The 12,666-nt window shown below is 36.2% G+C and overlaps 1 protein-coding gene across 3 annotated transcripts in view; it reads right to left on the reverse strand.

Moving 5' to 3' along the window:
• Nucleotides 1-11,404, reverse strand: part of LOC115223298 (T-complex protein 11 X-linked protein 1) — a 45,527-nt gene extending 34,123 nt beyond the window's left edge. The window contains exon 1 of one of the 3 annotated variants that reach the window (XM_029793810.2): nucleotides 10,836-11,403. The gene's annotated coding sequence lies outside the window, so the exon portion shown is untranslated. Of the gene's footprint in view, nucleotides 1-9,360; nucleotides 9,382-10,835 lie in introns of those variants that run through there. The other 2 variants (XM_036500459.1, XM_036500460.1) reach the window with 2 other exon arrangements.
• Between the last annotated feature and the right edge of the window lie 1,262 nt (nucleotides 11,405-12,666).

Below are 12,666 nucleotides of genomic sequence, written 5' to 3' on the forward strand. Positions count from 1 at the left end.
GAGGGAAGTGGATTAGCAGAATTGATAGAATGGCAAAGAAAATGCCTTATTTTACTTAGTTATATCCTCTTATATTCCAAGTTGAAATCCTGCCAAAGACAACTTCGCCTTTTGTCTTTTTTGGTGTTAACAAGAAAAGTAGCAGTCAAGTACCACTGAAGACACATTTTAATTGATTGTTCCTCGCCCCCCCCCTTCAAAAATGAGTAACCTAGTGCTTATGTCGGAAATTATAATTAGCAGACACCTACAGATGACTGTGACTGCTTTAATTGCCATTATGAACTACTTCATTTTATTTATATAGCAAACACAAAACCGTTTGCAGCACATCATTACAAACTGCTCAAGGCCACAATGAAATAAACATATTCGAAATGAATGTTGATGTGGACATGTTAGGAGCATAGTTTATTATTGCAGCAAACTCCAACCATTGCAGTCTCTTCTAATACACATAAAACAGAAATCTATCTTCAACACTACCCCAACACTATCCTTCTCCCTCAGTCCACTCAAAGAACAAAACACACATCTACACACAGATTAGCAGAAGCATCAATAATCTCATCAGCAACAAACACACTGTACTGGGTAGCAAAGCCATCAATAAGCACAAAGGAACTAATGCTGCACTCTCACTGAATCCACTTCCACTGCAATGATCACCAGAACCTATTGATATAGAAGTCAACAAGATAATCTCATGAGACAATGAAGAGCCACTATACGGATGCTTAATCAGCTGGGATTAACAGCCAAATTACCTTAAAATTACACTTTACCTTCTTAAGATAAAAATAAAAACTAGATCAAAATCATTAGACAATGTAGTTGCATGTGTGCATACGCACACACATGCCTAACAAAATCAAAGAAATAGATTACTTTTAACCCTTGGTGTGATCAAGCATGACTGCTTGGAGAAAACAAAAAGCTGGTATACAAATTTAAAAAATTTTGAATATACTGATTTCAAATTTTGGCAAAAGCAGCAATTTCGGGGGAAGGGGTTAAGTCAATTTGATCGATCCCTGTGCTCAACTAGTACTTGATTTATTGACCCCCAAAAGGATGAAAGGCAAAATCGACATCAGTAGAATTTGAACTCAGACTGTTAAAGACAGATGAAATGCTGCTAAGCATTTTGCCCAGCATGCTAACAATTCTGTCAGCTTGCCACCTTAAATATTGAATATATTGAAAAAAATATCTGCTGAGATGGAATATAAATACATTTCAAAAATATATTTCTTTACTACCCACAAGGGGCTAAACACAGAGGGAACAAACAAGGACAGACAAATGGATTAAGTCGATTACATCGACCCCAGTGCATAACTGGTACTTAATTTATCGACCCCAAAAGGATGAAAGGCAAAGTCGACTTCGGCGGAATTTGAACCCAGAACGCAACAGCAGACGAAATACGGCTATGTATTTCGCCCGGCGTGCTAACGTTTCTGCCAGCTCGCCGCCTATATAAATACATTTCAAAAATATATTTCTTTACTACCCACAAGGGGCTAAACACAGAGGGGACAAACAAGGATAGACAAACAGATTAAGTCAATTACATCGACCCCAGTGCATAACTGGTACTTAATTTATCGACCCCCAAAAGGATGAAAGGCAAAGTTGACCTCGGCAGAATTTGAACCCAGAACGTAACGGCAGACGAAATACCACTACGCATTTTGCCCGGTGTGCTAACATTTCTGCCAGCTCGCCGCCTAAATAAATACATTTCAAAAATAAAGAATTTACAAGTGAGGTAAATAAATCTATAATTTTTGGGTAATCCTTAACAGCTGTGCTTGAATAAATCTGTTGTAATGGGTAAAGCAAACAGTGAACTGGCATTTCTTGAGAAAATCATTCTATCTTCTAATAAGAAAATATCATCCTAAAGTCTAAACCATGTCACTTATGTTACCATATTTCAACTGAAATACACTGCTTTGATTTCAATTAATTAAAAAAATAATAAAGAATTTACTAACTCAGTCATTATCAAGCCAGGATTTGAAACATAAATTAACACAAAATTTTGATGGAAGGTTTTTAAATCAGTTTAAAATAGGATGTTCATATCATGAAACTAGGGATGGTTTTGGGTTGATTGTAACCAAGTAGGACCAAAAGGGATAAGAAAGTTATCAGGTACACTATGCAACTACATAGAAACTTCCAACATATAATTTCATTCTCCTTCTTTATACATTTATGGCCTTGTATCTATTCCACATCTGAACTACTTCCACTAAAGCATTTATGTAAAATCCCTCATTTAATCTCTTCTAAATTTATCAGATTTCACATACGATTAAAAGAACATTATAAGTGAACTTTAATTTCAATTCCTTGCAAATCATGTAAATCACAACTTCCCATTTCTCAGAACCTTACAGTTCCTCATGTTCTGATTCTGGTTGGTATCTCTTTGATGCATTTATACCACTTGGAAATGAATGAATGTCACTATTTCCTATTTTCCTTCTTCTATAAAGCTAAGAGATTGTGTCAACTTTTTAAATAAAGTTTGACTATAATTATAGATAACACTGAGCACAGCAACAGTCAACTCTGATGAAGCAGACCTATGATCAAAGCTATTCCAACCATGACCTTCTCATTTTCTGTATCAGGAACTACTATTGTCCAATATCATCTTTATTTAAGATGGTAGGTCTGATTTGAGGGGAAATTAGGCTGTTATTTCAGGCGAGTCAAGTGATTACATAGAGACTCACTTGTTCAATTTCAGCAAACAGTTAAAAACTATAAGAAGCCTCTATGTGACCACTTGACTGTTAGAAGTAACAGCCAGGTCACCATTATATCACACCATGCTGTCTCTAAAACAGGAAAAGACACATTAGATAATGTAGTCCTAGGTACACTATAGCTGAATAAACAGACAAGGTTGTCATGGCTAGGATACTTTTGATCATTGGTTTATTTGATTGGAGACTGTCTTGGGCCAAGCATTAACAAAACAACTGTGAAGACTGTGGTGCAAAGAAATTTCATTTAAAAACAAATTTAAAGCAAATATTGCCATAATTTCAACCACATCCAGAAAAGGGTCAGCCAACTGACTGGCATAAAATTATTCACAAACATGTTCCAGTCTCTGGTCCTCAGATGTGCTGTCTCTTCTCCGCCTTTTCTATTACTACTATAATGGTTTCTACTGCTTAGATCTGGTTTTCAGTCATTCCTGTTTCAGACATCTTCTCATCATCCTCTTTGTGTCCAGCCCCCTGGCCCTGAACTAATCCCTACACCCAGTTCTTCCTTCTCAAGTCAGCCCTCTGGGATTCCCTCCTTGTCCCTATCTTTCCTGCAGATGTTAACTTACATAGATTCATGAAGAATATTAATGGCATTAATTTCACTGTTGTAGGAGGGCCTGCAAAGTTCCTCCAGACCTAATAAATCAAAACGTTTGTGTGTGTGTGTGTGTTGTGTGTGTGTGTGTGAGTGAGAGAGAGAGAGAGAAAATAATAATGTAGTCGCAAAATATTAATTCTAAGTTGTACAGTCACATTACCAAAGACTGATATTTTGAATTCATTTGTACCACATCCCAGGCAAAAATAATGCCCGTTAGTGTTCTTCCTTTAATTGCAATTAAGCTTGTGCTTGTTAGGATTAAAATAGTATTTTGTTCTTATAAACCTCACTGGAGGTTTATAAGTCTTAAAAATTCACTCTGAAACTGCTTACAATCATAGTGTAGTGGATAAAGGCACTGAAATGTGGTGCTGTCACCTAGAGGTTATGAATTCAATTCCATAAGATGAATCACAAAACACCTGAGGAGTGAGGAGCATAGACAGTTGAAATGTAGTAAAAGCAGTAATCAAGATGAGAGGACACTTCCCTGACTACATGAAGTTTGTTTTGGAGGATAGAGTAGTTACAAAAAAAAACACACAGTGTGCAGTCGTGTCTTAAAATAGGAGGCAGCATGGCATATTTAGGGAGAGTAAGATTTGTGGTTCACATGCCAGTGTGCAACCAGCAATGTGCCACGGGGAAGACTGAGATTACACAAACCACAAAGAAGTAAATACACACCACTTGAGATGTTAGAACTAGTAGCTAAATCTCCCTCAAATTACATCCTAATCATAATGCAATCCTATACTCTTTACTCTTTTACTTGTTTCAGTCATTTGACTGCGGCCATGCTGGAGCACCGCCTTTAGTCGAGCAAATCGACCTCAGGACTTACTCTTTGTAAGCCCAGCACTTATTCTATCTGTCTCTTTTGCCGAACCACTAAGTGACGGGGATGTAAACACACCAGCATCAGTTGTCAAGCAATGCTAGGGGGACAAACACAGACACACAAACACACACACATATATATATACATATATACAACAGGCTTCTTTCAGTTTCTGTCTACCAAATCCACTCACAAGGCATTGGTCAGACCGGGGCTATAGCAGAAGACACTTGCCCAAGATGCCACGCAGTGGGACTGAACCCGGAACCATGTGGTTGGTTAGCAAGCTACTTACCACACAGCCACTCCTGCGCCTATATGCATAAAGATTGGGTGGTTTACAGTTGATCTGGTACTAAATACTAACAGAGGTACACAACTAAACCTCACCATTCTATTTTATAGAGAAACCAGTAATTAGCTGACACTTTCTAAACTTTCTTGGTAGTTTTGCAACTTAGCTGGTATGAGATGCCTTTTATTTCACATTGAGTCTATGCATATGATAGGTATATGTCAATGGTTTGCCTTTTGTTTTTATACTTCTCTAAATAATTGTTTATTTTATTCCCTATTCTATCATTAATGTATACAAGTGTACATTAAACTATGGATGTGAATTAAACATACTGTTTCTATCATGGGAATAGTTTTAGAATTCCACTGGGAAGCCACTGTTGGACCATGATGTATAGTTATGATAGATATCTGAAGATTTGAATTTATTCTGATCAGCTTCGCCTGGCCTCCGTGCCAGTGGCACGTAAAAAGCACCATCCGATCGTGGCCGTTTGCCAGCCTCATCTGGCACCTGTGCCGGTGGCACGTAAAAAGCACCTACTACACTCACGGAATGGTTGGCGTTAAGAAGGGCATCCAGCCATAGAAACATTGCCAGATCAGACTGGGCCTGGTGCAACCTTCTGGCTTCCCAGACCCCAGTTGCACCGTCCAACCCACGCCAGCATGGAAAGCGGACGCTAAACGATGATGATTATCAACTCTATTCTCTATTACTCATTGCTTTGAGGTAAATTATTATTGTGGACATATTTAATTAATGCAATTACAACAAATTGATAACAGAAATTTGCAACTCTAACAATTAGTTAATACAAACAACGGAGTTGAAAAACCAGTTAAATCTTGACAATATTGAAAAAGCAGATGCATGCATGCCTACAACAAGCATTTTAAGTCCATTTTCCCAACTAAAATACAAGTCCTGTGGGCCCTATGACAATCTATTCCATTTTGACCTGTCCTCTACAACCTCTCCCCAAACCTCTTGTCAACATTTTCTCCATCATCATCTTTAGCCTTGTCGTTCTTGGTCTTCACCTTCCCCTACATCCTTCATTTCCATTACTCTGCTCATCCAGTCACTGTAGTCCTTCTTCAGCACATGACCCAACCCTCTCATCTCATTTTACTTCATAATATTCATTTCTGGCTCTATTTCCTATTATAATCTATAATTCAAAGTTTGTCTTCCTTTATTCATCCACCACATCATTTTTATTTTTTCCAGCCTTTTCTTGTCACTAATTCTGTTATAAGCAGTATAAATATTTTCCTTCAGTTTCAATAACACTGCCCTCCTCAGCATTCCACTCAGTTCTTGAAACTTCCACGTGTTTGCTACTTCTATCTGCAATTCAACTTTAGTGTGCTGCAGAGATAAGGTCGGTGAACCATGTTATGCAGTTAACAGAGGCTTTTGGATTACTTTCTCTATGTATTCGGATAATTAAATAATTTGTGGACTTAATGCAAATAGTATTTTCCATACAGATATCACCGAATGAAAGAGAGCAGAATTTTTTTTTTTAAATCCTGTTAGCAAGATTTTTGAAATGATGGAAGGTACAAAGGTAGCAAGTGCTATTTATATACACATGCACACAATTGCATGCACATGTAGCAACTATCTCTGAGTGTGATCTCTTGTCTCCATTCAACAAGTCACCTCACACCTTCAATTTTCAGGGCATTTCAAGTTCAACAGTTCCACCATCTTCTGCTCCTGTCAGATACACTTTACAATTAACAGTACAGTCAAAACAGTTATGACGCAAAGCCAAAGTTTATTAGGTCTAAATCACTTGTATTATGTGGCATCACTGCAATCATGAAACTCAGAGATGTCCTACATCCTATAACATTGTAGGATTATTCAACTAAAACTTTAAACTGCATAGAAAGACTTATCTAAGACATGGCTAAATTTTTAAATCTAAATAAGAAACAAGAACTAGGTAAAGATTTCCCTCTAAAACTCAGTATGCATCTTCCTTCAAGTAAATTCTTTCCAAAGATAACCCAGAAACTGAACGCTTAAAATTGGTTTTTATTAACAGAATTAATTGTGCTCAGACAAAAATGTTTTCTATTATCAGTAACTGGAGAAATTGATGGTGAATTGCTAGGCAATAATGGTGTCAATATTCAATTTCCAACACTGCTAAACCATGCTAATCTTCATAGCAACTTTGAGTAGTATAACACCACCATGTAGGACATGCAGAAACTCAAAAGGTGTCCACAAATACAACATGATTTATCTTTTATGGATGAATTAACGTTGCATCTGTAGTTTCCAAATAATTTTGTTCTATACTTTATTATAAATAGATACGCATGCTCAGTAAACGATGGGTCTAAATAAAACCTGTTTGCCGTTTCTATCCGCAATTCTGCTTTAGTGTGCCGCAGGAATAACATCAGTGAACCACGCATCGCAGCAGCTAACAGAGGCCTTCGGATTTGAACTTACTACGGTTTTGGATTACTTTCCCTATTTATTCGGATAAATAAATAACTTGTGGACTTAAATTAATGCAAATAGTACTTTTCATACAGATATCACCGAATGAGAAAGAGCAGAGTTTAAAAAGAAGAGAAAAGAATCATGTTAGCAAAATTTTTGAGATGACGGAAGGTACAAAGGTAACAAGTGCTATTTATGTACACATGCACACAATTGCATTCAGGAATAAACACATATAATAGATACACATATGTACATAAACGTATATACACAAACATTTACATATATACACAAACATTTACGTATATACACAAACATTTACGTATATACACAAACATTTACGTATATATACAAACATTTACTCAGTGTTAAAAAGAAATACTAATTAAATTCAATTACAGAAAGACTAATTAAAGAGAAATATTAACCGAATTAACACACTATCACAATAGACGTACAGTGAATGCTGTTTCCTTTTTAATCTGATACACATTTACATCGTCACATACTCATACACAATTGTTCGTTATGAGCAAGCACTCAAGAGGACGTTAACCTGAGGCGTACACAACATAAACAATAATAAAGAGTTGAAAAATTATGTAATATTCCGATAGAGGTGAGGGTATAGATTCAGTAAAACAGGGTCAGAAATGGTCACTGTACTCTAACAGCTAAAACTACAAGGTTCATAGAATAAAAAGCAGGGTAATTTGGCCAAATTCTATTTTGGAATGAGGTAGTGAGAGGGGGAAGAAACAAACAGCTGGGATTGATAATTAAATTATAACTTTCAATTAGTCGACTGTCAGCCAGGATATTTGCACTCAGACTAAATATTCATGACTTTGCAGCACACTGATTGTTTACTTTAAAGGAAAAACGTTAATCCAAAAACTAAATTTTACTAATCAGGCAAGTCAACGGTTCACGAAGTGTACTTCTGCGTTTTTCAAAACACTGGCCTATAATCTTTTACATTTGGATTAAATTTAGAAATGTTTTCCTCTTGTTTAGCTCCAGGACAGATCTGAATTGGGCAGACGATTAATCAAAAGGGTTCCTCATTTTCAGACATTGCATCAAAATCCAACATGTATTATTTTTAAGACGGCAGGGCAAGTTGGCTGTTATTTCTAGCATATCGAGCAACCACATAGCAGCGTCTTTGATGACTCATGAGCATGTGTGTTGCTCCGGTGTCTTGTTTATTTAAGAATTCGGACATAAACACCTTCGAGTGGTATTAAATCAATCAGTAACAGACTGCGGCAATACTAAACAGTAAACACAAACAAGGAAAGATGTTACTGAAGCATTGATACGAATATATTTTAATATGAAAACATGAATTAATAAATTAGATATCCTCCTAAAAAGATAATAAACCCGACTATTAGCCTTTCTGGGTAAATTTTCCCCTCATGCTAGTCAAATTAGGAGGCCACTTCTCAGAAAGTCGGAGATAATTGTCGAGAAATAAAACAAACGAACACATACAAAAAGGGTAAGTTCCACCTTCAAAAGGAAGGAAACACTGGATAATATAGTCTAGTCTTAGATATACAGTGATCGGTAAAAAGACTGGTTAATCATGGTCCGAATGCCTTTGATCATAGATCTGCTCCGTCAAGACTGACTCAGGGCTAAAAGCTGGGCAAAATGCTTAGCAGTATTTCGTCTGTTTTACGATCTGAGTTCAAATTCCGCCGAGGTCGACTTTGCCTTTCGAAGTACCTGTTGAGCACGAGTTGATATATTCGACTTACCCCACTCCCTGGAAATTGCTGGCATTCAGCTAAAAATTGAAACCAATATACACAATATAGAAAGCGGCGAGCTGGCAAATCGTCACCACACCCGGACAAAACGCATATTGGCATTTCTTCCAACTTTACGTTCTGAGTTCAACTGACCCCGATGTAGAATTGGCTTTTCATCCTTCCGGGTACTTGGATCGATGTAATCGACTAGTCCCCTTCTCGATATTGCTGACCTTGTACCAAAATTTGAAACCAATACATATACATACATACATACACACACACATACATATATATATATATATATATATATATATATATATATATATATATATATATATACACACACACACAGGTGTGTATGTGTGTTACGTCGATGTTATGTTAAAATTGTTTCCATAACAGCATAATGTTTTCTAAAAGAATGCAAGAATAAAAGTCATAGAAACTAAATAAATCTTATTAAAAAATTTTAAAAACGGAACTTCCGAGCAGTTGTTCTATAAATTTAGAAATGCGTTTATGAGCTGGACTAGGAATTCTATGTGTTAGGTGTCAGACATTCCACATTCTAGTATAATACATACATGCGATCAGAGCCTGTGGTACAAGTTCGATATCTGGTTGATTCAGTTCCATACACTTAGCATTCGTGTGTAGTAGCTCGGAGACGAAGAAGAGAAAAGGCCGAACGATCCATTTAAGGTTATATATGTGTTAATAATATGTCCTTCATTTACTACCACACATATATATATGACTAGTCAGACACATAGATAAGTACATTTATAGACGGACATAAATATAATTGAAGCAAAAAGTCAGTCACATATATAGGAAGATACTTAATTAAGTTTTGGAGTGCGATTCAAAAGTGTGTGGGTTTTTGTTTTTTCAGTTTATTTTTGAATTTGGGGGAACGATCTTTTAGTTTCTGTTTTGGCAGGTCTCAACACGCCAGTTTTTTCACACCCCATCATGCCTTAAGAATAACATCATAAAAAGTGGTATTTCAATTTAAGACAGTTTCAGGATAATATCGAAATTAAAATAGTGAACCATTTCAATTTTATATATTCAGTTTAAACAGTCTGCAAAAGCTTTTGCAATGAGAAAAACAGAATTGTATTGTAACGTAAAGGGGTAAAAATACCTGAGAGAGAGAGAGAGAGAGGAGGGGTGGCAGCTCTTCTACTACCACTGAAAAGTATTTCTAGACACGAGTCAACGAAGGACTATATACATAAATCGAAATAACAGCTAAATTGCCCTTCATTCTCTTAAAAACGAAAGATTATTTTAAAAATCTGCTCGATCTAAACTGACTTCGAATTAGCTGAGATAAACAAATAAATAAATTTCTACATAAACGGTTAAGATTCGCAGCTGAAGCCATTCCTTTCATTTAGTATTGCATATGTAAAGGTATAAGCAACACACTCATTTCTACACCCCTAGAAATATGTCACTTTGTATAAAAAAAAACAAACAAACATATCTCAACACACGATTTCGGTTCTGAGCCAGAATTGGAACCGTTTTTATCATATAAGGGTTCCACCTGCCAAGTCTCCGAAACACCAACATGAGCTTTATAGTCTTGGCAGATGCTATTCATGTATATATTATACTTTATAATCCTTACAATATAGGAAAAGTATAATCATCACAACTTTCATCTCTCAGTAAAAAAAAAAAATTGCTGAAACAACCATAAAACGTTTAGCATCGTCTTCCTATATTTTAGGCAGAAGGCGATCCTTGAATATAGTTCAAATCTCACAATGTTTGCCTTCAGCTTTCATCTCTCAAAGACCGATGGGGGTGATTTTTATAAACTCTTCTTTCCAAACAAAAACAAAACTGGCCTTACTCCAAGACAATAGAAATCGACATTGTTCTTTTACAAAGACCACACACACAAAACAAAATATAAATAGATAGACGAGCCAGCAACAGATAACAAATGAGCTAATTTCAAAACAATCTACAAGTCACTTCGTAAAGTCTTAATCTGGTCGGTCTAATACAACATAAAAGGAACCATTTCGACCTCACTCACCTGTATTTTTCCTGGGGAAGCAGAGTAAGGTAAATTTAACCCACACGGAATTCAAGAAGACTTATTATTATTATTCTGACTTATATTTTGGTTCTTTGAGACATGAAAAATGGAATATGCTATAAATTTTTGAAATGAAATAAAGCTTTGGTTTTTGTTTGTTTTTTTGCTGTCGAACGTACACAATATAGTATATGCCTTGCTCGACTTGGCGTTCTGTGAATGATTATCGTGGTTCTGTTGTTTTTTGTTTTGTTGATTGGTTATTTTTTTAAACACAACAAAAGGCTGGTTGGTCGGTCGGTTGGCTGGCTGGTTGGTTTTAGATTTAGTTGACGTTAGAACATTTTACGAACTACAAACTACGTTTCAAACATTTATATATAGGGTACACATTTAGGGGGGATCTATATGTCGAAGTTGAGTTGATTCTACAAAACCATTGCCCTCTTATCTAAACATACATGTAAGTATATATATATATATGTGTGGTGGTATACATATGCGATGTAATTATGATGGGCATAAGAGCACACAAACTAACGCTCAAATGTTGTTTACGGAAGTGACGTCACAACCACTAGTGATACATTGATTGGTTGATTATAACTTGTTGTTATTGTCCTCCCTATCCTTCCTCCAACGCACAGAAGCAGACCTCAAAATACGGCTAGAGAGAGAGAAGGAGAGAGAAGAAGAACGGACGAATAAGATAAAAACACATGATATGATGGGTCGGGGAGGAATAGAAAGTGAGAGGGTGATATGGAAAGTAAGAATAAGGTATGAGAAAGCTAGAGATAGCGAAAGAAAACAAACAAAAAGAAAAAAAGAGAGAGAAGGGGTTATATCTAAATTCTACCGTTAGGCATTGCTGTTTTGTTGTCAACGTAATCGAAGTAATATCTTCAAGTAAATTTTGCTGTGAAAATTATATCAATCGAAGAACAGTAAGGGATAAAACGTTATATTTCATTGAGAAAAACCATAAAAAGCGAGATTAAGACAAGATCGCCGAAAAAAATGCCTTGCAGCGATAGGGTAGATTCCCCCACCCTCACCCCTCTTGGTTGTGAGTTCAAATCCCATAGGGGTCAACTTTACTTTTTTTTCGTTCGAGTAAGTCGCACATCTTTAAAAATAACGTGTTTATGCATGAGGAAATTAATCTGAATTGAAGGGAAAATTCAAAAAACGAAATAGCTGTTCAGCCCGAAGTCAGCCTTGAGCAACCTGAACTAGGGTCAAAGGCATTTTAGCCGTTACCCTCCGGTCTTTTATTCGATGTGATTTGCGTGAGGTCTTGGTAACATTTTGAGAGGAGAGGTAATAGCTTGAAGGGTGATTGCTCGGTTGGATGTTTGGCTGAGTCGAGACTCGATTTATTAACAGCCATCAGCTTGGTCGCATTTCTGCAACTATCTTTGACCATCTGCTATTTATGATCCAAGGCAATTTTTGTACAACTTACAGTCGATTGGATCGTCGCTTCATTAATTCTGGATTATGAGAGCCATTTTCGTTGATATATGAATAAATTAAGGCCTCTAGCAGAATATCGTTATTATTCTGAATTTATTTATTTTTTTTTTACTGATATTTATTATATTAGAGTGTTTACCGTTATACAAAATTAATAAGAAATATATAAAATCTGAAAGGGGTGGTGAAGCTCGTAAATTTCTTGTTTGAAAATGATGTGGTGGCGTTTAATGAATATTTAAGTTTTTGCATATAGGAGGTGAGCAATAAGAGTTTGTGACTTTCATATCTTTTCAAAAGGAATTTGAACGGAAAGGAAAGTGACCTTACAGGGAATGGATCCGGCGGC

The sequence above is a fragment of the Octopus sinensis genome, linkage group LG2, assembly GCF_006345805.1.
Source record: "Octopus sinensis linkage group LG2, ASM634580v1, whole genome shotgun sequence".
In the NCBI taxonomy this organism is placed as follows: domain Eukaryota; kingdom Metazoa; phylum Mollusca; class Cephalopoda; order Octopoda; family Octopodidae; genus Octopus; species Octopus sinensis.